The sequence below is a fragment of the Polyergus mexicanus genome, unplaced genomic scaffold (assembly GCF_030449975.1).
Source record: "Polyergus mexicanus isolate NDT 795.1 unplaced genomic scaffold, iyPolMexi1.0 SCAF_9, whole genome shotgun sequence".
NCBI lineage: Eukaryota > Metazoa > Arthropoda > Insecta > Hymenoptera > Formicidae > Polyergus > Polyergus mexicanus.
The window spans coordinates 1,957,716-1,984,407 of record NW_027223329.1 but is presented as its reverse complement, the minus strand read 5'-3'; the positions used below and the strand labels follow the sequence as shown (position 1 = coordinate 1,984,407).

At 33.4% G+C, this 26,692-nt stretch overlaps 2 protein-coding genes across 9 annotated transcripts in view; one reads left to right on the top strand and one right to left on the bottom strand.

Annotated features, from left to right (window-relative positions):
- The window catches only part of Rpi12 (RNA polymerase I subunit RpI12), a 130,518-nt gene extending 129,730 nt beyond the window's left edge, over positions 1 to 788 (top strand). The window contains exon 4 of the mRNA XM_070301841.1: positions 770 to 788. The gene's annotated coding sequence lies outside the window, so the exon portion shown is untranslated. The remainder of the gene's footprint in view (positions 1 to 769) is intronic.
- The window catches only part of LOC138936417 (venom dipeptidyl peptidase 4), a 315,499-nt gene that overhangs the window by 126,038 nt on the left and 162,769 nt on the right, over positions 1 to 26,692 (bottom strand). The window lies entirely within an intron of this gene.

The following is a 26,692-nucleotide window of genomic DNA, read 5'->3' as shown; positions in this document are numbered from 1 at the left end:
GAAAGCTTCTCATTCTGCGTCGTTAATCCGTCGACGTGTATATCGCAAAATAATAATAAAAACTGCTCATAAAAGTTGATTATTTCTTACAGAAATAATTTTTGCAGTTGAAATCTTTTAAGATCATCAGTCTAAGAGCAAAATTTGAAAACATCAAGAAACAAACTTTTTCTATTTACAATTAATCTATCTTCTTCATCGTTATCAGTTAGTTAATCGTTATCGTTAATGACAATAGCTAAACAGTTAGCTTGTAATTCTTCCACTGCTATACAAATCATTGATTTCTTTATTAAACCGTGCTGTTTAATAGTAAAATTTATTTTAAAAGAAAAGTAAGAAAAAAAAATTAAAACTTATTATTTACTAATTTACTTTTTATAACATATGTACATATTTACGATTATATTAATAAAAATAAATATTAACAAAGTAATAAAACTAGATAATCCGTTTCACAAAGAAGCATTTGCGCTAACAGGGGGACTATTATGTTGTTATTATGATGTTGCAATTATCATCTGCGAGAAAAAACGCGTAATTAAAATTTTAATAATCATATGAAAAAAAAAAAATCATACTCTTTACATTGTATAATTTTGTTTATACGATATATATTCATCAAACGGATATATAAAATAATATATTATAATACTGATTATATTATTCATATAAATCTCATAATTAATTTAATTTCACGTAAATTAATTTATAATTATATTCTTAATATTTAATTTATTAAAATTTTTCATCTTTTTTCCTTAAACAGGTAAACGATATTTTTTTCGTATGGATCAGAGTGCATAGAAGAGGAAGAGAGAAAGCAAGATCTCTCTCGGCAAAAGTCGCTAAAATTTCGCGCATTCGTCGCGAATCAATCACCGGTACGCGTACTTCGGCAAATATCCCTTTCTAAAGTAAATGCCATCTGAACTAAGAGAGCCTGCTTAACATGCGAAGGTTTTCTTTCGGTTTCATCAAACTTTCAGACCGCTCTTTGAACTTCGAACTTCACTACGTAGAAAACACTACCCTATGAATGCTCGGAAGCGTTTATGCAGCCGAGTATGAAGAAAGTTACTGGCGGCGGAAAATCCAAGCGCGACTTTTCCCAGAGCGCCTCCAACTTCTGACACGCTGACCTCCGCGACTTGCTCTGCGTTATTATATAAGAATCGTACTACAATTCTTAAATGTTTGGAAAATGAAAATAAAATCTTATAATAGAGAGACGGATGATATAGAATAATAAAAGTTAGCGTAGAAAGAGATGACAAACTTCTTGATCAAACTTCTTGGTAAACATCGGCCATATACGTACACAAAATAATTTTTATTTTAGATAAAACTTTAACTCAAATAAAAAAATTAATTCTTTTAATTTTAATAAAAAATAGATTCTACAGAGAATATCACAATTTCGCTGAACTACAGCATATTAAAAATTGAAATTTTGATGTATTCTGGCTCAGCGAAATCATTTATTTGTTTCCGTGTAAATAGATTTTGTATCACGTCGTAAATTTTTATTTAAAATATTATTTTTTCCATGTTTTGTATATAAAACTCCCATATTTTAATTAAAGAATAAAATATGAAATCCGTAAAAATTGTTGTAAAATAAAAGAAAAGAAAATTTTATAATCAACTCTTCGATATTCTGTAAATCCTTTAATTCCTCTCATTCACACACTTCATTTCAATCTTTTCCCGATTTATCAATATAATACAAAAGAAATGAAAAACAAAAATATTGAAAAAATTAATTCTCCGAAGAAATTTTAATTTTTTTATTTATATAATTATTGTATATATATTTCATGCATAGTTAATTATTGTTAAAATGACAATAAATAAAATATAAGATTTTTCCACGTTTCTCTCTTTATACATCGCACGTAAACTTGACGCTGATTTTCAAAGGACAAAACCTGGCAATATTCTTGATTATTAGCGTGATAACGACTTTCTGTCAAACGAGAATTGGTGTCGTCTATTTTTCCTACGCAAAAATCGGAATTTCAACGAATTAAGGACACCGCGCATATAACTTGATGCAATTCGAAAGAAATAACGACTGTAAGATATTGCTATGACACGCAATATCGGTTTCGTTATTACGGTGGAGCTACATGGAATTGTCACCATCAATTCGAAGTTAGAGCAATGAGTCTGTAATTTGCGAAGAGAAGGAACGCGCGACGTCGTGTATTTTCGTCGGTGTGTGAAGAGTTTTACGCAGACAGAAAAATCGTCCGTTTCACTGTCGAGTTAGACAACGAAATCTCCAACGGCGAATTTCGAAGAGCCGACAGGACACAAAGAGAAATTTTATAACCGCAAGGGAGCCTATTAAAATACACCCATTTCGACGAATACCATGGCATACGTTTGAGAGGTTTGCGATTTCTCGCTTAAACCGTCGCAATATCAGACCAGAAATATGTCTTGAAATATTTCGACGCCTCGAGCTAATAAAATTTCGTTACATAATGAAGCGATACAAACGTAATGAAACCAACAGTATCTCATTCCGAGTATAATCGAAAAATCTCGCATTTAAAAAGCAAAGCACTAAATTAAAAAAAAAAAAAAAAAAAAATGTATACTAAAATTATATTTTTTTATATAGCGATATATAGTGTGCGAGAAAAAAAAATATAAAAATAAAATATATTCCGTAAAAATACTAACAAAGCACAAATGTAAAATGTTTTTTTTAAATGTTATTAGATATACATTAAATTATCTACGTACAACTACCCCTTTTTCATATTTCAGTTTAAAATGTTCCTCGTTCTGACTTTGAGAATTTTTGCACGTAGCTTACCTTTCTTATCTGCTAAGACGATCTTAAATTAAGACTAGATCCCTAAGTGCCATCGCCAAACTCACCAACTCAAGTTTCCCTCTCGAAAAGTTTCCCCTCCGATAAGTCGTGGCCAAAGTGGCAACGAGCGGCAATAAAGCGGCCGGCGCGTTACGCACTTTTACTACTCGTCTGCGACCGCGGATAACTAATCGTTTGCATCACTTTGCATAAGATCGCCGCGGATCACACGCGCGCAGATCCCAGGTCTTGATTCTTGACTCTCGTGCAGGTAGCGCGACGACAGCCTCGTTTAATATCGATTTAATTAAATCATTTTCAGCGCGCCTTCCCCATCTCCGGTTACCTCCTTCTCTCATCTCCGAGATCCGTCCTCCCTTTCCCTCCTCTCTCTCTTCCTCGTCGCTCCTCTCGTCTCCTCTTCTTCCTCGATTTTACCACCTGTCTGCCATCTTCCCGTCGAGAGCCTCTCTTACCGGAGAAATGCCGCTATCCTCGCTCGTGATTTAATTCTCTCGAGGGAATTTAATTGGGGATCGGCGCTTCTCAGAACGATACGACAAGGGGCGATCGCCCGCGGCGGTTAACCCCGTAATATGTTAGCCGCTTAACGTCATTCGCCGGTTATTTTTCACGGATGAAAGCCGCGGTCGTGATCGACGAGTAATGGGAAGGCAAGGTCAACGACAAGACTATAAATCGATGAGTCGACAAGACACGATTATCGAATGCTAACTTTGAGGATAATTATCGTGATATCGCAGTTGAGCAAATCTTGTCGATATCAATATCATTAGTTATTATTGAATTAATAATATTTATTATTAATATTTATTAATAATATTAAATATTTTTCAATACGTAAAACAATTTTAATATGAGAGATTATTTTATCTCAAATATATATATTATATATGATCAAATATATGAAATATATATAATATGTGTGTATTGTAAATATACAATATTTAAAACGAGAATAAAATAAATTAATTTATTTTTTATTAAGTGAAATAATTGAAGAAATTGATTAACAAAATAAATCCTTCACTATTATCATAGGTAATGATATATAAAGCATCTTGTACACTTAAAAAAAATAGGATATTTATAATATATTGTATAGATATGAATCTCGTAAATTAATGTTGTAAAAGACCAATGATATATTTCACAGATATTTCTGGCAAACTTAATCGACTTCAATTTAAATCGTGAAAGTTCAAGCCAAGATCTGTGAAAGAAAAAGCATTTTCGTTGCGCTTTCGCGCATTATATTCGCTTCGTCGAGTCCGTCACGCGCTAATTTAATTCACTATGGAAATTTAATTATGATGTGCGACGAAAGAATGTGACTACGACGTTTGGCACACGTCTGCTATTATTTATCGAAAACGCCCAAGAAAATACAAAATAAATATTCAAAAAACTGCGTGAGAAAGTTAACGTCAATCGAACGAGAAATAAAATTAAAGTATATTGCACGTTACAAAAATAATAATAATATATAACTATAGTTGTAAATGTTTATTTCTTAATTTAAAACCGCTTTCACCAATTTCGGTTAACTTTAACCCATAATTTAATTGATGCCTCGTTCCTTTCAGTTTTAATTTTAAAAAATTAACTCTGATGGGAAGCAAATTTTGAATTGAAATCATATTATAAATATTGACTTTACGCGAGCGTCTCAATAAGAAAATATTTTTTACGTTTCGACAAGAAAAATTGATTTGGTGTCGCGACACAATCTTCTTATCATTTATAGAGCAACGTGATTACTCAATATGCTTACTTTTCACGAAACAGGATTCTGGAATTCCAGTTCATTTTCTTCTCGTTACCTTGGCGCAACATTATTAAAAGGAGCACGGAGCGACTTTGATAAATGACATTTCCGCCTACTTGAAAAATTGAAATAACTTTTCACGCGGTCTGGGAATACAACATTCCCCCGCCGAATTTCCGACACGCTCGTATATCTCGGGCGGGTTACCTAAATTCGTGAGAAGGAGACTCGATCCCGACTCTCAAAAAAATAAAATCTACCTTTCGACGGAATAATTCAGGAAACGCCGCTCGTCGACCCTTCGTCCCCTCCGATGTAAAAAAGAATATCATTCACAGACGATACCGACGAGGAGAGAAATTCCGCAATCGCGTAACGGCCCGCGCATAATTTAATACCTTGGTTACCGTCTTCGTTACCGTCTGCCATTGTTACGTGCGAATATCGGATACCGGAACGCGAAATAATATCGATCCAATCAGAAGAAGGAGAAGCGAGCGATTTAACGCTTCGACTCCGCGGAATTTCGTTCCTACCGCATGCGGAATTCGCGCTCGCGGAGGAATTCTTATTTAAATTCCATCGATCGTTAATTATATCATATGCGATTTCGCTGCGATATTCTTTCCTCATACTTCGCCTGAAAGCCCGTACATCTTTGCAAGAATTTCGTTGACGATATTAATTTCAATAATGAGCATAACACCATTAAAAATTAATATCTATTAAAAAAACATCTTTTCAACATCTTTTCCATATACTTTTTATCGTTAGAATTTTGGAGAAAAATGATACCCACATCACCAAAATTTATAATTGAAAATAATAACTCATCGACTCTGCAATGAATGATATAATCCTAACGCGATGGACACTTACCTGTAACCGAAAAAAAAAAAAAAAAAAAAGAAATAATAATAATAATAATACAATTAGTATAAAAAATTTATAACGGAGACACGAGGGATTTGGAGGTGAAAGTAGCGAATTTTATTCTTCAAAATTTGTATCGAAGTAAAAAAAAAAAAAAAAAAAAAATGCATGGTTTTGAATCAATTTTTTTTATTCGAAATTTAAATACTAAACGTTTTGATCGTGTTATACTTTTTTATCTCGACATGATACACAGCGAAATAACATGCAATTATAAATTTCTATAAATTACGACATATTGACACATTAGAAGTAATTAAAGTCAATCCGATAATAAATAGTAGTTATATAAGAAAGCGTATGTGATAAAATAATAATTGCACGTGTAGCGACATAATAAAGTGCTCGCGCCGTGTGGTATGTCAACTATGAATGATTCTCGAGCAATCCTTCTGACCAAGGTTATGGTTATGTCATAGTGTAGACAGATGGGGCAGAACTGAAAATGATCGATGACCCAAGTGTACCAAGTATAAACTTGATTTAACTGATATTTCGTCTTCTCGCTCTTCCAACATCTAACATCACAACTTTATATATAGAAATTTTATACATCAAAATTTATAATGTGCCTATACGTTGCTATCATTCTTCACTATATCTATTGTATCAGTGAAACTTGCGGCTACAATTTTTCTCCCCTTTTTTTTTCCATATTGAATTACGAATGTAGATTTATTTCGCTGTGTATCATGTCGAGATAAAAAAGTATAACACGATCAAAACGTTTAGTATTTAAATTTCGAATAAAAAAAATTGATTCAAAACCATGCATTTTTTTTTTTTTTTTTTTTACTTCGATACAAATTTTGAAGAATAAAATTCGCTACTTTCACCTCCAAATCCCTCGTGTCTCCGTTTCAATCCGCACATGTTATCACTTTTTTTCGATTATCGTCGGAGTTCTCGCCCAGGCATGTTTTAATGAACAAGAGGAGAATTACAAGACGAGATGTTGCATCCGCGAAGCAGTTCATACCGGATTCATCTACGCCGAGAAGTGGCGTAACCCATTTTGGCGCGCGGTAATGGGATCATTTCCGACCCAATAAATTTCACTCCGGCAAACTAAACTCGTCTCTCACTGTCGCCTCTCCCCTCCCCCGCCGCACTTTGTGTACCTGTATACCTTCACCTGCATACGCGAGCGGAGGGGAGCGTCCTCGCTGCGGGAAGGTAATACAAGTGAGACGCAAGTGTGTTCAATGTACCGTGTATCGGTGAAACGACAATCACTGTCTGAGACTCGGAGAAAACCACTGGTGCTCATCCGCAATGGCTTCCGCTATGTCTTCGTAGCTTCGAGAGGCACTGGGCCTTGGCAAGTTAATTTCGTAAGATCTAAGGTTTAATGAAAGAGGGGTAACGGGATGAGGTAAAAGAACGGAAGAATAATCTTTCGCGCTGATAAAATTAATAGCTATAATAAAATTATGTAAGAACGATAAGTACACTCATCTTTAATCCAAAATCAGATGAATAATTGTAATTGTTTGTTTTATTATTGGAAAAACTTTGTCTTAATAATCTAATAGTATAAATTCCTCCCTCTTTTATAAATATATTTTGCAATGTTCCGTAAAGTCAAGATATTGAATTAGCCCATGAAACTCTAGATAAATTATAAGTTTAAAAATATGTATATATAAAAATTGCGATATATTTTTTATATAAATATCATAAATATAAAAAAATTATTCATACAACGTATAAGAGAACTTGATGTTTAAATTATGCGAAAATATACTTGTTAAGCTCCTACTATGGTGGTAGAAATACGCTTTCGTGCATAAACGTTTGTTTTTATATGTCTCCACGGATAGTTGTCGTTATCATTGAGATCTCAATTTCGTAAAATGCTCAACGGCTTAATGGCTTTCCGACAGTTAAGATCTTACCGAGACGAGTATTCCCAAAGAGTGCCCGGTTTTTTCCCCGCGGTGGCAACGACGTCGTAACGTTCGTTTTTCTTAAACGCATTCTCGGGTTTATCGCGCGAAACGCGATTGAAGAAGCTACAAAGAGTATACCTTACGTTCTCCAATTTTCCGTATATTCACAATCGAGGAAACGATAAGTGTTGTCGAAATGAATTGGCAGTCAATGATATCGTAACGTCCTCTCGAGGATATTCTCTAGGATACTTTTTTTTTATTTTTTATTTATTTATTTTTTTTAATTTATATATATATATATATATATATATATATAAAACTTAATTAAATTTTACATCGCCTAAGATAATTTCTGAATATTAAGAGTAAAATTACGATCATTCGCTCACGAAATTTATACAAATACTTAATCTTTTTTTTTATAGAAATATTAAATTAATAAAAATCACATGTATATATACATATAAAAAAATATAAAAATAATTGAACATTATTAAAAAAAAAAAAAAAAAAAAAAAAAAAAAATCTTTACAATTAATAAAAATAAATTTAAAGGAAAGAAAATTTCTCACGCATTATTTTACGCTTTATAAAAAGTTCACGTTTGACGAAAAAGAATCTTATCAAGTTTAATCCTTATTAAGAGGAACTTACGTTCCGCAGTATCTTTGATGTATCTTGGAGAGATCTTGGAATTATTACGAGCTTGCATGAGTACATTACACGAAACCAATAACTTTCACGCTGCCACTTGCGAAATTACTTAGGACAGAAATCCGGTACTCTGAGCGGTGCTTAAGACGGGAATCCCCCAGCTAACCTACGCGCGCTCCCAAGATCCAGATCCCCAAATCTAGAGTGTAGGGTAGATCCCGTAGCTAAGACTAGACTGTTAGACGCGAGATTTCGCGGGACATAATCTGGAAAGCTCCGTACCTCATAACCCATGCTCTATGAACCCGGCGAGGAGCGGCGCCGCGATGCTAAACGCGGGCGTGCCTACCTAGCAAGCTATTGCGTTCTACATATGACATCAGAATAGTGTTCGCACGCACGACAGTTATCCCAAAATGCGGCACCACTTTACTTCACCGGCTGAAGACTCGTTTCAAATAGAAGCAACGTCCCCTGTCTCGAAATTATTAATGAGAATGGAATTACGCTTATGCATCGCGGTAACCAAATTGCTCTACCAAGAGAGAGAGAGAGAGAGAGAGAGAGAGAGAGAGAGAGAGAGAGAGAGAGAGAGAGAGAGAGAGAGAGAGTGAATAAGTTTCTGTACTAGCAGAGTTGAGGAACTCTGTAAATTTACGTAGCGGCACAATTTAATAAAAACTTAAGCGGATAAATCTCTCTCGAATATGTGTCATACTGTATTATCGCAAAATATATTTATACAGGACACAAAATTTTGATAAGCGCGATGATCTCTTTTTCAGATTATAGAAAATTAAGAGGAGAAACCAGTTAGCCTTTTGCTAGCCTTTTTTTTTTTTTTTTTTTTTTTTAAGCTGTTACACTGGTTTCCCCCTTTAACGAGAAAGAATTCAATTTCTATATTTATTATATTCTTTATTTGTTAAATCTAATTGTGTAATATAATTTGTAGAAAATCGATTTATTATTTTCTCTGTAATTTTTAAATAATATATCAAATTTATTTTTATAATTTATTTATTATTTCTGCGATAAAGATCCGTTATTGAATAATTCTTTTATTTGTATTCACAATGACGATGAGTTATGCGCGAATTTGAATGGTATCTGTTTCGAAATTGAATTTCCAGCTTATCGAGCGTGAATTTCGACCAAATCTGCATGATTAATGTAATTGAATCGACTAAGCTAAATGTTTAACAATTTAAATACCGTATCTTTACGTACGGTTGCTCAAATATCAATCGTGCAATTAGAATATTTTGTAGAATTAATTATGGGTAAAAACGTCGATCTTTTTTAGCCCTAAAAGCTAGTATTTTCTAAAATATCGCAATGCAAATATATTATGATATAGACGAACACGCGACAGATGTCCGAGAAACAATCCCAGCGCAATTTATTATACAGTTCGCACTCTCTACCTTTGTGCAGCGAGTTGAGAGAGAATTCAATCGAGTTTGCGCCCAAAATCAGCACACACTCTTATCAAAGGCGTTCATTAAAACCGGAAACGTTGTATCCCCGGCTGCGGCTGGTCGTCGCGCGGTTTCCGGGTAATCGAATATTCGCGTGATCAAGGAGGAACAATCTGTGCAATGCGATCGCGCGTCAACCTGATCTTCTCGAGTAAAGCCGCAATTAACTGACCTATCTTGATCGAGTGACCCGTAAGAATGAAGCCGTCCAACTACAATGTGACGGATACGAGGGTTGCGTCCATCATTGAAAGAGATCGCTCGAGGTTGCGGCTTCTCGCGTACTGGTTATTTGTCGATCGAAACACGCGGTAATTAATTAATTAATAATAATTTGAGTCTCCGAGCAAGTCAATTAAGCTCATCGAGAAATACGTATACATATGTATCTATATACGATATATCTTTGTACCGAGAGAATATCAATCTTATTTCGTAAAAATCTCGATACGTGTTTTCAATCCGGTATATATACGTTACGCGTTTGCTTTCTTTCGCTCTCGGTGCTTTCCATTTCTGATAATGAAAATTGATTCGGAGCGTCGAGTATACTAACACCATGACTGAAGGGAGCACCGACATGCCTCGGGCAAACAAACGTCAAGAGAGAGCTTGCTTGACCGCGCTCGTAGGAAATTACAAGGGCGTACCTGCCAGTGGCTAACGCGATTACAGTCGTCTCCGTAAAGACGAATGTTTCTTTTACGCTGGGCTCTACCACCTGGTCTTAAGTGCATCCGCGCGTTAACGTCCAGATGACTTTATCCTACGGAACAGAAGTATCACCCGGCTAGTTGACGGATATTGCCCTCACGGAATGGTACCTCATTCCAAGTAGAAATAAAACGAATTTCTATATTGTTATCATTGTGGTTGTTTTATTTCTCTATTTTATTTTCAACTATGAGAAAGAGAGAGCACGTACTAATTAACGCTAATTATTAAATAATTATATAATTGTAAATATACATACTTTTCTCTCTCACACATATTTTACGAAACATAAAGTTTTTTTTTTTTTTTTTTTACGATCTCAGCATATATTGTATAATTTATATATGAAAAAGAGAGAGATATTTCTCTTAAAATGTAAAAAGATATTCTACTTTAGAGTTCAATAGATATAAAATTATTTTCTCAGTAAATTGATATACAATATAAGTCATGTCTTATTAAAAAGAAATTCTTTTTTCTTTATTTTTATCGCAAAAACCCGACCGTCTATTATAAGCATATTTTTTTATTATTTTACATATAGTAAGGAATGTGAAAGATAAATTTCATTTTTTACATTAAAATTTTATTTAATAATTTCCCCTTTCTTCATCGCTTTAATTTTCTCCGCAGACTCTGTTAATCGGGAAAAGAAAATAATTAACACGTCAATCTAATATAATTTTCCTAAAAAACATACCCTTGTTTTTTTAAACTCTCTCTTTATATATTTTCTCTAATTACTTATTCGTCCATTATTAATTTTATAAATAAAATTTTCAACTTTTTGAATACAAAAATTAAATTACTTTTATCGTGTTGAAATTGGGAATGTAACAAAAAGAAAATCTTTGTTAATTTTATATTTTAACAAAAAATACAATTAATATAATTTCATATTTTTCTAGTTACAATGATAATGGCATTGCTTCCAAAAAATAAAACAAATCTGCATTCATAATAGAAATCTTTTCTATGTGCCACCTATTCTCGAATCTATCTCTGGCGTCATGCGAGAAAAATATGGAAAGCGAGAAGACACTCGCATTTGCGACTTAAAAGACGCAGCTCACATTTTATTACGTTTCGCGAAGAATTATCGAGCGACGAACCGACGCAATGTCGCCGCTTCGGCGGCGTCGAGAGACCCTTTTCGAGATTTGAACGAAAGCGCATCCCGCCACACCCACGTCTATCCGAGTACTCCACGTTTCGGCTTGGACATGCGACACGTGTAAACGCGAATTTAAAGGCCGTTATACGCCCGGCCGTGAAGCACATACCGTGAAACCCGTGTTGTCCGCACTCGGTTAGCTAGTGAAACTTTGTTCAGAGATTCGGTCGACGACTACAAACGAAAGCACGAAAGCGAGAACTTTAGATAGCAGTCGTCGACTAGGATAAATTGTTACGAGACACGATTACAACTCATGTGGTAAAAGACGAAAGAATATGGCTCAGGTATCTCACATACAATAGTTGAAGTATATTATGAATTTCACATTAAAATTTCCAAGATTTGTGGCAATTTGAAATATATATCAATTTGTTATATACATACTAATTTAAGAAAGAGAAAGATATATATATATATATATATCTCCTAAATATCTTCTTATTACAAATTAAATGGCCAGATTTTATTAAATACTGAATAAAATTGCACTTGAAATTTCAACAATAACAAAGATTAACTTTCAACTGATTCAAAAATAATTCCTCTTCATAAAAACATGGATATTATTTTTTATTACTTCCATTAAAAATATTTTGCTTTACTTAGTTCTCTCTCTTTCTCTCTATTGTTAATCAGCTATTAAATGCTCCGAAAAGTTTAAAAATAGATCGTAAACAATTTGAATGATCAAAGCAGCTGAATTTCAAAGTAGAGTGAAATTTTTAAATGTACATTGTTGATAGCGTACATTTATTCGCTTTATCCTCGCGACTGATTCGAAAATGTCAATAAATTACATATTCTGTACTCCAACGGAATGACGTAGGCTTTTTATCGGTCGCCGATGCCGAATGATCGCGTCTGCACTTTTTCACGAGCCTCGTCGTTTTCGCTCATATGCTACATTAAACACAGGCGAGAAAGATGGGCAATCAACTCGAGTAGGCTTACAGTAAAATGTAGTCGAAAGCAGTCGCTGTGTTACAATCCGCGTAGCTTTGAAACTATGCAGCGCGTTTGACAAATTCTTCGATTTTTGTCTCTATTCGATTTCTTCTACTCCGTTATCTCTTTTTAAATTTCACGCATATGATCAGATTTTAGTAACATTTCTTATATCGCATTAATTCAAATCTAAGTACAACGTTATCGCGCTTACATTTGCATTGCGCTGATACAGGTATATGTAATGTTTAGGGAATTCTAAAAGATCGATGCAAATCAGAGATTATCCTTGGATTTTCAACACCGAGTATACAAATGAGAAACGACGAGCGATAATTGTGTACGTTCCCTTCGTTATTAATGTTCTTTACAATTCCAATGCGTCACGGTAAGGTTATCAATTATAAACCTTCATTAAGTACGAAATAATCCCGTGATAAAGCGCGGCAGAGAGAATAGGGGAAGGGAGAGGGAGAGGGAGAGGGAACGGAACGGTAGCAGCTGCTGTCATTAAATCTATCGCGACCTGGGCAGCATTTGCTGAGGGACCATGCAAGCGCACGATGCACGATGCATAGCGCAAATTTAGTGCATTAATCAAGCCTTCGATATATTGGACATCGATACCGCGACATACAGAGGTTCTACGGCGACGAATAGAGAATCCGCTCGAGCCAAACATCGATCGATCTCTTATAAATTATATATATGCTTGAGAATATGTTGAGGAGCGCGCGCGTTTGCGAAATAATGTAAACGTTCTCCCCTTTTTTTTTTTTTGCTCTTTTCCTCTCTCTCTTTCGGATCATTTCCACTACCGAATTTACAATAGCAAAGTGAAGATCGCTCGTACATAAATTAAGCTCCAGCCGTACGTACTATGTATCGATTACGTGAGCAGTTTTTCAGACGAGAATCTATGCCACGCTAATAACTTTCCCGAAGCTATGGAGGAGACGATGAGAGCAGCAGCGGTTCTTCTTTGCCTTCGCCGGCAGAGCGGACAGGTTCTGCGGTTCTTCATCGTCCATCGTAAATTTCCGGCCGCGAACAGCACTTTTGGAGAAAAAGCCGGTAGTCAGCATCGAAAATACCATCCGCGCGAGCGCGTGCAAAAATTTATGACCGCGGACCCCGTGAACGTCGAGAGGCGCTCTCTCGAGGAGAAGAGCTCGTGTCCGCGTCTTCGCCCCGTTCGAGAGAGTGCCGTTTAAAACCTTCTAAATTATAATATGTCAGGTTTTTATATACTTCAACCACGAATTCACGAACTAACCTACAGATTTTTAATTTTAACAAAAATGCCAGGGCATCAACAATTTCAAAAATGTAAACGAGAATAAAAATTTCGCAGATTCAAGTATCTGAATCGAGATTTCTTCTAATATATTAGAATAATATTAAATTTAATTAAAAATTATTACTGATTTGTCATAAAATAAATATTGTTTCATGAATATACATTTTCTATTATATTATTTATGTGTATTAAAAAATATATCTTGAAAAATGGACATAATAACCATTCGATCGCCTCTCCATAAATCATATCGATAATCTATATTATTTCAGCAATATGTAATACTTTTGTCAAGTGAAAACAAGAAGAAGGCTTACGTTTCACTCCGAGTCGCTGTTTCATAACTGTCCCAGTTTGTCGCTACGTTGATGACATTTGAAAGAGATTGCGTTAAAAATATATATATAGAAAAAGAAAAAAAAAATACAGAAAAAGAAAAAAAAATTACGCGCACAAATGTCATCCTCTTCAGAACCTCTCTCTCGTATATCGGAGATATATAATATTTTCTCGAACGCGTTCTCCGATTATGTATTTCCGAGTGAATTGAAAACTCCGAAGCCAACTCCGACGAGCCATGTTTGGATTCAGTCAACGTTACGTGGCTTGAATAAAAGTTGCGTAAGTGCAACGTTCACCGTTCTAATTTAATTACGAGCGAAAACCGTACGCGGCGAATATTAAATGTCAAATCGTAAAGTTAATCATCACGACATCATATCGTCCATTGACATGCGAAAAGCGATGTTATGTCATGTAGTTATAAATGTATGTATGTAAAAAAAGAACTTGTCGAGTTGTCGACATTTAATTATGGATAATCGTAACAAAAACTTTTACATTTATATTTACATTTTAATATTTCTGTAATCGAAAACTTACTATGTTAGTCAATCTCTTCGGAATACGATTGTCTAGAAAATTATCCACAGATATTTTTAAAGTTATATAATATAGGTATAAATTATTAATGATATATTAGATAATTAGGAAAATTAGATGATTACTACGAAATTAATTGTATAACAATTTTGATTGAGACATTATTTTCAATCATTTATAAACATCATTAATAAATAGCAAATGCTAAATAAATGTGTGTTCATTGCATGCGAAACTAATCGCGAATAAATTAAATCAAATACATATATTTATGATAATCTTTCTATATGAAAATATATTTTATGTCGCGTGGCTCGATTAATCAGATATTTCGATTGCCCGATTATTTGAGATCAATCAAATTAATGAATATACACAACGTGGTGATATTTCACTTTGGGAAAAAAAAAAAAAAAGTGCATTACTAAAATAAAGGCATCGTAATTACGCAAATGTAAAACTCGAAACTTGTCACGATGGAGGTGAACTTACGCATTAACCCTCTAACAAAGCCGTTTAACTGTCCGCCCTCTTGGACGATCAACGTGGTTGCCCGCTATCTCATTAAACTCCCGCGCTCGCGATTTAACTAATTAAAATCGCGCAATTCACTTGTTCGCGCGATTCACCGCTCGACTGAAGGCAAGTTAATTGATTAAATTCGCTCAACCGATATTTTTCCTGCTTCCGTTTCTATACGTATATCCGACTATTGTACGTAACATCGAGACATATATATTTATATATAGGTGCCTCCGATTGACTTTTCGCTTAAAAATTTGCAAATAAAACTGCGTGTAGTAATATTTTTTTCTTATATCTTTATATATCTTACATTTGACTTTTCTCATTTCTTATATTTTTATTTACTCGTTTTATACATTATAGTGATTTCTCTATAATAATAAATTTAATGTAGAATTTAAGAAAAACTATTTTTTTAATATTTTTTTTTTTTTTTTAATAATAAAAAGTATTGTTCAATCGTATCGTATTGTTTTGTATCGTATTGTTCTATTGTATTGTACTAAATGCAGCCGTTGCTGAACTGGTTATATGACAGTTTGACTAATATATAATTAAATCCATTTTATTTCTTTTGTGCACCAAGATTTTCGATTGTGTGTGACAGAATAAGACACGTGATAATTTGACATATCGCGATTCATCGTGAATATATAGACAATCCCAATGTATAAGATCTGCGTTTTCCTGTTGTATATATATATATTCATTATTTTTATTTTTTTTTTTTTACGAAATTTTATCCGCCACAAATGCTAAAAAAAGTGCATCGTTAAAATTTTGCGGTAAAACATACTCACGCAACATTATAAATTGATGAAAATCATATCATAGTCGTTAAAATCACGTTCGCAATATCATTACGAGAGAGAGAGAGAGAGAGAGAGAGAGAGAGAGATTCATACTATTTCGTTATAAGCTGTATATAACAATCATAATATTACACGAATATTATTTTGACAATTCCGTCAAAGAATCTATGGTTACGGATTAGGAATTCTCCGAACACCCTATAGATTTCGATTTACGGTTCACTGGAATCTCGTGTTTGTCGTTCCGTTTTCGTTTCAAGCCAAACTGATAACCAGACTCGAATCACTCCACATTTCCTTCTCTTTGATTTCGCGTTTTTTTACATCAAGAACACTACGTCGCCGTCGATGCGACGACAATGAGAAAGGAGGGTGTCGGATGAGATACGACGACGACGTGAATGGGCCCCGCGCGCAGACGGTTGTTCCCCAGACGTATAATAGCGCGAACGGGACATGGATTATGCATGCGATTGTCACGGCTAATAGTAACGCCTTGCGAATACTGTTGTATTATTTGTTAAATGTAATAAATGCGCGTTTTGGAAAATCTCATTAGATTTTGGAATTATACATTATGAATGATAATAATTATTAAACTAATTATATGGTAGTCATACATCGGCTACACGTGGTAAAGTTTCTTATCAAACGCTAAAACAATTTTGCATCAATAGTACTGTCGAGATACTAATATTTTTTTTAACCAGGACTAATTAAAAGAGATGGATCGGGTTTTTCAGAAAATTACATCCTTCATCCTTTTCCTTCGTGAAAATTTTCTTTTTCTATATTAAATTTCCAATAAAATATTTTATGAAATATATATTGCGTCTTCAAAAAAGAAAACCGTCAAGCTGTTACTATTCGCGGATCTTCTCCTGCTGTGTCAGGCGAAAATCCCTACGATCTCTCAAATTCGAAGGAACATACCTCTCAATGTATCTATCCCGTGGCTTGCAGGATGTGCACTGTGGATATAATTGCACGAGTTTTGCTACGAACTGATTAACTCCGATGCATCCCGTCACACTTGAAACCATCCGGAATCACATGGCGTACCTTGTGTAGCATCGCGTGCGTTAATAATGAATTATCCACTACTCTGCGCGTTGACGTTTCCCACGTTACAGATAGAATTTCCAAGTAACATTGTCGATTTACAAGTATCGAGTTAAAGATGTCTCCGTAAAGATTCAGGATGGATTTCTTTGACCATTTATTGTCATCGGGATAATTTTTCTAATTATTATAATGAATCATTAAAATTGTTTATTATCGCAATATTAGTTTACGCAATTTTTTTTAACGGTATCATATGAGATCGATTTATTACAAAAATGTTTCTCCTCAAGTTTATATAATCCTTATTTTATAATCGTGAATATTTAATACACTCCGTTCTCTAGTCCGCGGCTGTAGTTCCAATCGTATATTCAGTTTGTAGGTAAGATGATTCGTGAATAAATTTCTGCTTCGTCATTTTACGAGTACAAGCTGAAATTATTCATACGCGTGTACGATCGCACCGTAAACTTTTCTCTCATGCAAACTTACATTCACATCTTATCGATCGATCGCATATCACCGTGTCAATCCAATCACCGCGACATCTCCTTATATCCAATAACTATCAAGTACTGAGAACTAGGAAACTGTGCAAGTTAGAGAATAAGATATAAAAAGGGAACTCTTACTAAATTATATAACGATGACAACTACGATAATTACAGCAATACTCCCATTGTAATTTCATATCATTATTATACAATATATAACTAAAATACAAAATTTTATTTTATAATATATAATAAAAAATTTTATTATAACTTCAAGTGGCATTCTTTCATTTTTTAAGATAAATATGTCAATTATTTATTCACGTTCTGTTTCTTCAAAGTGTAACTATTCTATAACGCGATGTAAACATTTCTCTCTCTCTCTCTCTCTCTCCGTGTAATTACTTTCATTGTGATTTGCAGACAAAACTGATGCTATTGTTGCAATTTCAATGATTTTAGCATAAGAATTTCACTGATACGTGATATTGATGCTGCAAATTCCGCCGTGAATTGGAGACATTCCAATCTATATATAAAATTTTACAAGTCCCGGATAAACAGGGGATCGAAGCAAAAATTTTCTGGACATTACATTGGATTTGAATTACGTTTGCGTTTGCGACCGGATGCAGCAGAATTCGCGACACGATACGCGCGACTAGAATCGCGCGCAAATAGACACAAATAACCGTAGAAATCTTTGAAACGCGATGCGTGATCAAGTTCTCAAAACCGATGTACGGGCATGCGACACGTATAAACGAAACACGGCGAACCCATAGCGATGAAAAAAAAAGCATTAGCTTTAATATTAAACATTTAATCTCTCTCTGCTTTTACATCCTCTCATTAAATATAGATATAACAGAATAAGAATTCTAATAAGAATTAAAAAAAACATAGATTTTCTTCACTTTTTATAATATTTCACAATACATATCTTACGTTAACATCATTCTTGAATAACTATACTTTTAATTTCCAATATTAAAAAAAAAATATAATATATAAATCTACATATTATTGTATATATTTTAGAGAAGAGATAATTTTATATGATATGCAAAAAAAAAAGGTAGCTGAGAGAGATAACCTAACACACATTTCTTATAAATTATATATTTAAGAAAATAAATTTTTTATATTTTTAGTATAATTGGAAACACAATTTTGAATATAAGTGTATAAGTTTGTACGAGCAATATACTTTTAAAGAGATTTATTCGAGAAGAGAAGAGAGGAAGAAGAGATGAGAGTTTTGAACGTAAACAAAGAGATTGTAAAATGGGACCGCGTGAAATAAAAGAGTGAGGGTAAAGAGGATGGAAGCGCGAGTGGCAAGGATAAGTGGAGACAATATGCGATTAACCCTTTACAATGGTCGTTTCGTTGCTTTTCACGAAGAATCGGTACAATTTTCGCAACAAACAGGCCATCATAAAGTATCCCGACAAGAGTAAAAGCGGCGCTTCTAAAGCGCAAAATGTTGCATTTATTAGACCGTACGATAAACGACTCCGCGGGTGCAGCAAAAGGGCGAGTTAAGCAACAATGCGTGCTAACTTGAAAACATCTATTGTCCAAAGTGTAACGCTATATTGTCTCCGAGAGGCTACGTCTCTTATTAAAATATTTGAATTGTAAACTTTATTTAAGGAATATTCATTATATCGCCGAGAGAGCGAAAAATCGTCTTAAAAAATTTCTTACTAAAAAATTTACATACGAAATACATACGTGTAAATTTCTGAAAAGTTCAAATAAATAGGTTAATGTTTATTTATTTTATTATTCAAATTTATGTGTGATTTCTAAAAAGTATATTTCGATCGGACTTTAATTATCTCTCAATACACGCATCTTCCATATACGATAGAGGAATATCAATATATCTTCGACCCGTGTATGTGTTTCAGCGATTCTAACTTACCCTGTATTTCATGTAAATATGATCCCCTCCCCAATTAATAGAGCATTATATAGCACAGTTGAGAAAGTGAAAGCGAGTTTCGTGTCTATTAGGGTGAAACGAAACAGACAGACGGTGAGAAATTACGTGTACACGGCCAATCACTTACACTCCCTAGGAGAATTTATTCCTCGATCTCTCGTGTCGCTAATACCGTGGCAAGATATGCTCTCGAAACAGGGGCAATGTACAATACATAAGCTTCATTTCCCCCTTTTACACCACTAGTTTTTATTCTCTCTTTATTCTTTCAATCGATTCGGTCCGCTTTTTCACAGATGTTTCACCATGTAGTTTTACGTGATGTTTTACAACCACAATTTTTAGAGTTTGCTACTTGTTATCGACTACATTGTATTATGAAATAAGAAATTAATTGGCATTGCGAGATAAATTACAGTCATCGTTACAAACTTATTCAACATAGAACGCGGTTCTCAAGTTACATTTATTTTAAGTCTCATGCATTAAAGTAACACATCGAAATTATTATCTTTAATATAACAAATAAATATAATGAATCTAAGCCTTTTATTTGATATCAACGAATGTAGAGTAAAACTATGAAGTATATAAACAGAAATTAAAAAACTGTTAAAGTTTCGCCATTACTCTGCTTCAAAGGATTAAAATTGCAATTTTAGCAACTGGAATTCTTCGGAATTCTGTTCGTATAAATTCTCTCATATATTTATGGTGCATGTTATTATTTAGAATCGTATCAAATCAGCTTCGAGGAGCCTTAATATTTATCGGAAAGCTGTCTGATATCCTCCCCCTGGGAGAAACGCAATCGCCCGCGGTGTGGTACAAATGTCTTTGACGACGGAGGTCGGATACATATCGATACTCGAAGGGAAACACTAGAAGTCAAGAGGCGGGCCACAAGAGCAAACTCGACGTAAGAATTCCACGACAGTTGCGAAAGTGGCTCGAAGAAATTCGCCGAAGGGATGTATTGTTGTTGCGAAGTTACACGAGTTACCGCTTCTAGATGTTATCGTTTCTTGTTCGAAGATTATTTGCGATCGCGCTTAAGCGTACCAATCGCTGAGACGATACCTCGTATAACGTATTACGATCTATTCGTAACGAAATTTATTTAAATTCTGATTATACATATATATTCGATGTAAATACATATATGCATCTAATATATATATTTAAATTATGCGCATCTAAGATTTAATCTTCAGAATCTGGAAAATATTTATAATATAATAAATTCTGGAAAAGAGAAAAAAGAACTTTTGCAGTATTTCATTGCTATTCTATGGTATATCACTGATGTATTCGTAAAAAATAATAAAACATATAAATACAAATATTATATGCTTTTAGCTCATGATATCATATCTCTATATAATTAAAAAATTGTTTATATTAATTAAAATGGTAAAGCTTAATTATACTAATGGTAGTGTAAATAATAGTTAAAATATTCTTCATGTCCTTTGAAAATTCTTACAAATTATTATAAATTTTCAATGGTTTGTTAGAGATGAAAAATTATTATTGTTCCAGTATTCACGATAATAAACGTTGACCTCAAATTCCACAAAAAATATACAATATATATATATATATATATATATATATATAGTTTTTCAGAAATATTCTCATCGCTATATATAAAATTATAACAAATATAAAACATATTAGATGTAAATTAAATATAAATGTTATTTCGTTTCATAGAGAAATAATCTTTTCTGTTTTTGTGCAAAAATCAATGCGATTAAAAGACCGGAAAGAAATTTTCCACAATTAGACGCTGCGGGCTCATCCATCTTAATATAATAGAAATATGTCAGATTGTGCGCTATCCCTTGAGATTATCCCTCATTCTAGAATTTGGACTCGAGATTAGAGTAACTGTGTGTGAAATCTACTTTTATTCACTATTTCCCATACATCATACGGCGACCGTGAGATCCGCTATTACATTAATACAACGTAAAGATATATATATACTTCCACTAATTCGTAGGCTAACAGGAATGGATGACATAGGTCTGCTAATATATCGGAATAATTTAAATCTATTTATTTTGTCTAAATTAATTTAAATCTATTTATTTTATCTGACTAACTTTATATAATTATATTGTTTTCACATACTATTTTATTATCAAATATATATATACTTAATTTATAAACTTTGCAGAAAGTTGAATAAAAATAAATTCCAAATTACATTATAGCAAAAAATATATATAAAAAAAAAATATCATAATCACAAAAATTTGTATTGTGTGTGATAAATACCATATGATAAAAGTTATTATTCATGTATAATTTTGCCAGAATATTTTCTTGTAGATAAAAAGACAACTTTTCCTAATAAAATAGAGAGAGAAATGATCGACAATTTTATACACGCGATGAGAAATAATACTGGTAAGTTGATTTCTCGACGTTCCGTGTACGCGGATGTGTCGGTGATTGTTAACAGCATCGTCGGGCTCAAAGTACGAATATGTTCGATTTTACACGACGCACCCTCGATTAATCCACCACACCGTCAACATCCTCGTACGACAACCTCTATCGCGCAAATTACGGAGGATGAAATATAAATCGCTTTAGGCGGAACCACTTGCTGAGCAACGCTCAGCACTCTACGCTCATTCGCATAACGGCCGTTTGCATAACGTCGTTATCTTCTATTAAATTCGTCGCTTTCCGGGTTGTATATGCAGATCAACCGCGTATATCCTTTTTCTTTCAAATTATTACGATTATTATTCACTCTCGCGCCGCACGACCAATTCCTGCACGGCAGATTGTAACGATACGACGCTCCGGCGAGAGAATCGAGAAACACAAAAGTAAATTTTCAATTTCCCGATGTTAATGAGCAAATTTTTATTAACGGCGGGCAAAATGGTTTACCTGACGGAAGAACGAAACTGTGAGGTGTTATTACTGTTCAACTAATTATTACGCATTGTTCATATTCTCATTTTCCGTTGTAATAATTGTCGATCAACAATCGGACTATTGATTCAATGTTCTTCGCGTAAAATTTGCTCCGTTGAAATTTAGAATATACAATACATACATTTAAATTTAAAACGTAGAATTGAATTAAAATTCGAAGTCTTCCTAGTAGCTAAATAAAAGATACAGGGTTTATCTTACTCGTTTAAATTATTGATTTAAGTAAATTATTCTCTCTTTTTATTATTTATTGAATTTATTTAATATAAAAAAGATTTAACCATTTGTGTGATTTCTGTATTTTATCGAAATCTAAAAAGTGTCATTCGCAGTTGATGCATAATCAACATTTCGGAGATACATTTCGCGGGATCAGAAAAAAGAACGCAAAATTTTTCGCGCAATCCGACTTTTGCAAAACACCAGCGGACACAGGTGCAATTTTTTTCCCATAGCCGCGAATTATTATTCCCGCGTGTGCGCGTCCCGTGTCAGTCTCTTGGTAATTCCATCGTCCAGTCGCGTCGACCGTCCTCTATATATCCGCGTGTCCCTGCCTACGCAGCTGTGCTGCACCTTCATCTAATAGTCCATGCCGGCGCGAAATTGTCGCTGCGCCAGCAGGAATTTTGATTTGTCGTGAATCGCCGCCGTATTTCGTTGTCTGCCTTGTCTCTCGAGCAAAATTGCTCGGACGCACGAATGAGACATATTCATCCTGTTTCTTCTCCGCGTCACTCCCGACGCGACTTTAATATACGGAGTATGATTAACCCTCGGAGTAAACGTGACAATTGCAGGATCATATTCTGGTTAACGAGAAGATTTAATAAATGAATCCGGAAATGTCACACTCGATCGATCAATCGGATAATCAGAGTCACGTTGCGTGTAAAATTAATTCACGTGTATGTAATTTCGTGTGTCAACTGGCATTATTTGCGTTGCTGTTTTCATGCGCGGATTGTAAATATCAAGCGCGGCTTGCGATATCCGATGATTCCAAAAAATACATTGTACGTAGCAGTGTTGTTTCGTAGTATTATATTGTATTATATCGTCTATCAAATCAGGTGACACGAATTGAAGTCTGATATGCACGCTTCGCGAATGAGCAGCGTATGAAAATAATTGAAATCAATTAGAATAATTGCGATACGAAAATATTATAAATTTATATCATACTGAAATATACATATTTCAATGATAAACTCAGCAGCAAACTCATAAAATTACTAAAAATAATAACTGTATGCTTTTTTAATAAACATCAATAAAAAATTTTAAAGCAATGACATTTATTATTCAAAAATATTCATAACTTTTATATTATTTATAGTTTTTATTATATTGTATATACATATATTATATCAATTATTTATAATGGCGAGAAATTATAAAAGGAAAAAAAAAAGAGTTATATATACACAGAAAGAAATATATTACACATATATTTTTTTTTCATTTTTATATTACACTTAATATTTCCTTTGACAAATTGCGTTTTTGTATCCATCCGAGAAGAGAAATCCGATGAAAGATTAAACGTAAGTTGATTTATACGACAATTTATGTAACGATTAATCTCTCTCTCTCTCTCTCTCTTTCTCTGTTTGCAACGAACAAGCCAGAAACGACGATAGCTCGCCGCGCTGGCTTTTCTATCGCACAAGAGATGAATACCTCGTGTCAAACGTGTTATACGCTTTGTCTTTCACGAGCAGCCGATTATTCGAGGTGAACGGAAGAGCAATTTTCAGGGCAACGAATCGGTGCCGAAAAATATATTGTTTCAATAACGTTACCACTGCGCTACAGTAACTGTTGCATTGCGCAACGGGTGACAGCACAAATTATGGTTTTTCATGTTTGCTCTCGTAATTGAATGTTTAGTTTAGAAGACTACTTCAATTTTTCAATCAAATCGTGAAATCTGGTATAACGTAACTCTTTGAAATATTTGAATGACATCGCGAATGACATTCTCACACGGGAAGAAATATTAAAAAATTACAGAGACAATTAATCCTTTGCGCAAAAATATTTCTGCTTCCAATATCCGTTAATTCTGAAATTATAAAACATCTTTTATACAAAAGCTAATCTTAATTTAGTTGAAAATATGTTTTTATATTTTATATTTTATTAGTTTATTAAGAGTTTATAACAAATTATTAAAATTTTATATAAAGCTACATATTGCATTATTTCGAGATTGTAAATCTCGATAGTTAAAATAAATTAAAAACTATTTCTATTTTGAAATTAATTCTAAATAAAAAAAAGTTTTTTTATAGCTCTTTTCTGTAAAATGAAAAATTCTACTACAGTATTACGGTTATATTTTAATCGGAAATAACTTACGGCTTTTTACAATATTATTTAATCAGAGAAATAATTTATAGTTTTTTATTCAGCTAAATTTAGATAACAAACTTCACATTACGGACTGTCTCTCTTTATATTCTCTTTATTGTTCCCTAGCGACTTCATTATACACGCTTCGTTTAATTAATACAGCTTAATCACAGTTCTTTATTATTTTTCATAATATTACGATTCAGAATTATTGATTAGATTCTCAATTAGAAAAAAAAAAAAAAAAAAAAAAATTTTTTTATACTATAATAAAAAGATTGCTAGTCAACTAAAAATAGTAAAATGTTTAAAAATTTTATCCAATTAGAAATAAATAATAAATCTCTTGGATTTTTATTCTAAAAATACGAAAAATAATAAGTACTTTTAATTTTAACGAATATATACGAGTTTTAATAATTCAAAGTTTAATAATAAATTATATAAGGAAAATAACTTTATCTAATAATAATTTCAGGATATAAATTTCGAAATTTTTGCTTTGTGCGCGCGTTTGAAATAAAATATAAATCCGAATATTCCCGAAAGAAATGTATAGATGTAATGTGATGTTTCTTAGGGCAGATTTCTTTTTTAATTTTAAACGGCTAAGCACTTGGCGCGAAATGGACGTGAAAGATAAAATCAAGATGATTTTCAAATTTGCTACAACGCCGCGGCAGTTCCTTTATTAGCCGGTATTTGAGTGAAGCTCAAGTCGACCCTTAAAATATAGGTTCAAAAGTGCTGAGTTAGCGCTGCGTTGAAGAGCAGAGGGGCTTAGCGGACCCTCGAAAACCGCGCTATTGCCCAGATTGTGGTGAAGCTTCGGCCACAACCAGAATTTCTTCGATATAGACAAATTAGCGATATCTTGACGACTATAATAAGCTGCACTTTGATAGAATGTACTTTTATTTAAAAATTCGGTACAAATTTAATCATTTAACTGTCAAAAACTAATTATGTGTATATATATTTATTTTGCTTTGACTATGATTTTGTTGAAACACATTGTTGTTTAATTCTGGAATATTCTGTGTACCGTTACTACATATGCTAACATTTATTTTTTGTAAATTGTAAATTTTTCTTTAACATTAAATTTGTGATTCGATCGTATAACGATATTAAATTCAACTAACAATTCCTCATTCAATCTCCATGTATAACTGTGTATCGAAAATATAAAATGTGACCATTACATTTCGTAGGAAAAGTTCGCGATATAGATAATAGCAGTGACATACATTTCGGAATTGTGAAAAGTGGCAAAGCTGATAACGAGTTGATCATTTTCCAATTTCCGCCCGTTACATATAGTTCCATTTGGTTCGCATTATACATGATTCCTTGCCATCTTGCTAATGCACTTCATTACTCTAAGTGTTCTCTCTCTCTCTCTCTCTCTCTCTCTCTCTCAAAGTTATTATCAAGATAGTCTATCGAGTAAAGTATTTTAAACTACAATAGTCGCGCAAGTACTATCTTACTGGAGGAATCGGCGATTCTAATTGCGGTGTCACTTATTATTATTGTTGATAGATAATTCAAAAGAATTATCAAATCAGAATTAGCAAAATTAATTTTACTTAAATTTTAACAAGTACTTTAATTACGATTTAATATAAATAAATATATCAATTTAATATAAATAATATAAATTATTTTAATTTAAAATTTTCAATAATTACTTCAAAAATTAATTATATGTAACAGCGAAACGCACGAATCTCGTCTAATTGACAAACAGCTCCGTTGAATGAGTCAAATTAACTCTAATGATATACTAAAGCGAGATTCGCGTTTAAATTACTCGTTCCTCATTAGACTTTGCAAAATTCTCTTCCCCTTTGTCCTGTTTCCATTTTCATCCTAGACGGCATCAGTCGTTTCGCCGATGGCAAGACACACCGTGATTTG